This window comes from Pinus tabuliformis, chromosome J, assembly GCF_031772625.1.
Source record: "Pinus tabuliformis cultivar Carrire ecotype Pingquan chromosome J, CPIR1, whole genome shotgun sequence".
Lineage (NCBI taxonomy): Eukaryota > Viridiplantae > Streptophyta > Pinopsida > Pinales > Pinaceae > Pinus > Pinus tabuliformis.
In genome coordinates, this window is record NC_142295.1 from 1,236,676,365 (window position 1) to 1,236,679,981 (window position 3,617).

A 3,617-nucleotide genomic window follows, 5' to 3' on the forward strand; every position below is an offset into this window, starting at 1 on the left:
GTTCGAAATACAATTTGGTTTGGCGTCACGACACTCGCCTTGGTTAGCACGAAATTCAAAAGAATTGTTCCGGTTTCGAAGGTGGAATTGTTTGTGTAACTTAGCAGAGGCGGCAGTTTTTACCCAATTCTCTGGTCTTCATTCGCTGGGATTTGAAGGCATTTGGTTTCGAGCTGTGTCATAGGGTCTGTCTCCAATTGTTCAGCACGTTTATTTGAAAAGGATCGACTCGTTGTGAATTTGGGCAGCGGAAGGATGCATTATCCAAGCAGAAGCTATTATAATGCAGAGCAATCCAACAGTAACAATCCATCATTTGATGGGGCTTCACCTCCTCCCTATGAAGAAGCAGCAGCTCCGGCGTATTATCCCCCGGCTCCCGAACCTGTGGTAGCCGCTACCCATGGTTGCGATCCGTCTAATTACAGCTACAATCATCCCCACAGTATCAATGCCAATTACCCAAACCAATTTCTTCAATACCCACCTCCCAATGCTTCGCAATTCACACTCCAATCGGTCATAGCTTCGCCCACTCCTCCGGATGCTAATGGTAACTATTTCTATAGCAGTAACCCCACTGCACCTGTTTATAACTCCGCTGCCGCTGCCCAAAACCCTGCGTATGACCAGCGGTTTGCGTATCCCGGCCACAGAGGTTATGAAAACCTCGATTCCTTCCAGCCGCCTGGTTTTGATCAGAAATACTATGAGATCCCCGTTGGAAAAGAACCAGATTACGACAAGAATGGTTTTGATGTTTACGATGATGGTTTTGGCGGTGAAGTTTATAAATACGATGGGGAGCGAGCCGAGCCATATGGTGCTCACGGCACAGGTACAGGTGCGGGTTCAAAAACCCTAGCAGCGTTTGATGATTATGGGAATTTGACAAAGATTAGGAAGGCTGTTCCAAAGGCTGAAACGCAGGATGGAGGAAACGGTGTGCAGAAATTCAGGGTGAAGGTACTTCCAGATTCGGGTTCTCAGAGTACCTTGGATGTGCTTTTCCAGATTGGTCTGGATGGGCTTCGAATGATGGATCCAAGCTCAAATAAAACATTAAGAATCTATCCGCTTGAGAATATTACGAAATGGGAGGTGAATGATCCTTCAGTGTATACTTTCTGGGCAAAAAGTTCAGGTGATCTTGATCCAAGGAGGATAAGGTTACAATCAAACCGCTATACCACAAGTACAATTCTTGACACAGTGGCAGCTGCTTGTGTTCAGCTTCTAGAGATGATGGATGCCACAAATAATAATGACAGAAACAAAACATCTGACCAACTGACAGAGAAACCATTGAGGAGACCTGTAGAAGAAAAACAGCATTGGGTTCCTAATGAAGCTGTGACAAGTTGTAAAGTATGTGGGACAAATTTTGGAGCATTTGTCCGAAGGCATCATTGTAGAAACTGTGGTCATATATTTTGTGACAAGTGTACACAAGGGCGGGCTCCACTTACTGCAGACAAGGATGCTCAACCAGTTCGAGTCTGTGACAATTGTTTGGCAGAAGTTCTTACACAAAGGTTGATTGCTACGAAGAAGACAAGAAGCAAAGCCAGTGCGCAACGAAGTCATGATGATCTTGTGAAAAGGCTTATGGAGGAAATGGGGAGAAATCGCAAGGAAAGCTCTGATACTGCTATGGGTTCATCTCCACATCCGTCTAGTCAGTTTACTTCTGATGGAACAAGGATACGAGAGGTTGCCTGTCCTACTTGCACGGTTCACTTGCAGGTTCAAGTGCCAAGCTCTGGAACAGAAACAGTTGAGTGTGGTGTATGCCAACACCTTTTTCTTGTCAGTGACCGTTGTTAGTTGAATTTATCTAATGATATATTTTTGGTGTATATAATTTTTTTGGATTGTAATAATATCGAAAATGCATTATGTTTTTTATAATAGCGCAGAATTTTGCCACGAGGGTGAATGATAAGAATGTAGTAACGTCTTTTGGCTTCTGTAATGATTATATTTAAGGATAAAACGCAATGAATGTAGCATTATTGTTCAATACTGAGCTTTTATTATTGTCATTTTTCTGTAATCAGTACCGAATATTAAGTGTATTATTCGCATAAAAGAACTATAAAATAAGTTAAATATAGAGAAAGCCCTTTTGTTGGAAGAAAAATATAAAGAATGACGAGACCTGACATGAACTTTCTTCTCTTCAGTCAGATGTGCATCCAATAGAATACTACTCCATGCGAGGGACTGTTTAAATTCTATGAGTCACGCCTTTCTGGGTGCCCGGAGAGGCGAGGATACGATTTTCACTCACTCAATTATCGTACTGTTTACTTAATTACATGATAGGTGTGTTTATTCTAAAATGACGTTCTCAGATTTTTATTTTTAAATACTAAGAAAAATATTGTTTAATTGACATATTCATAGTAACAATTCACAAATGCATTAATGACTTTTCAACCATTTTTCATTTTTAATAATGATCCTCTTACGTGTACTAAAAATATTGTTTAATTGACATATTGCTGGTAACATATCACACAAGAAATTAATGACTTTTTAACTAATTTTCACTTTTAATAATGATTCTTTAACGTGGAGTTTAATTAATAGATGCAGGGTGTTCTTAAGATGTTTTTCATAGTTAATTTTAATCAAAGTGTAAGACATTTAAAAAAATTTAAATGGTTTAATTTATAGAATTTTTTCAAAGGGTAGTTTATAGAGTTTGAATATTGTATAAGATTTTCAAAGTGCTAAATTTATTTATACATTTAAAAATGAGTTTTAAACAACAAAAATCACAATTGCTTAAATTTTTTTGGATCTAATCTTAATTATTGTGATATAAAATTGGTTTTTCATTAAACATTTTCGAAAATCATTAAAACACTTTAATTTTAGAGAGATCACAACTTAAACTTAAGATTCTAACAAATCTTTCAATCTAGGCAAATTAGATCAAACCAAATCCCTACCAAAATTTAAACAAATTGTGGTCAGTCCAATACGATTCCTTTACTATGTTATAATGATCGTGCAATCATTTCGAAAATGCACTTATTCACTTGCAAAACTGACTTATGGTTCAGTCCGATTGATAAAATACAAATTAGTTGTACTCTAAATATACAATGTGATGTGAGAAATAGTGCTTTTCAACAATGTTTTCAACTGCAGAGCCTACAACGATGGTGTTTATAAGGAACTATTAAGGAGAATCCCCAATGGTGTGTAGGTAGAAAACTCCATACACCATATACAATAACTAAGGATATAGACGAATATCGAAATGGGAACAGAATCAATATGAATAAATCTAAAACGTTATATATGCACATGGCACGCTTGTCCAGAAATCCGTTGCAATAATATATGTAGACTCTAAAATGTTGGACACGATGAAAGTTTCCATTCCTACTATTGTTTCGATAAATTTCCATACACTATAACTAACTATATGTATGTGTGTATATATATATATATATATATATATATATATTAATCTATGTTATTGTTTAGCTGTAGCTTATTTGTCTCAATTTTCATATTACTATCACAGTAGGTTTTAGATTGAGAAATTAGTAAACTTTTAAAGGAATGTATCGCCGGGTTTTTTTGGAGACGAGGGAATA

At 36.9% G+C, this 3,617-nt stretch overlaps 1 pseudogene; it reads left to right on the forward strand.

Moving 5' to 3' along the window:
* Positions 1–255: 255 nt before the first annotated feature.
* LOC149231640 (protein FREE1 pseudogene) lies at positions 256–1,827 on the forward strand (annotated as a pseudogene).
* Positions 1,828–3,617: the final 1,790 nt, after the last annotated feature.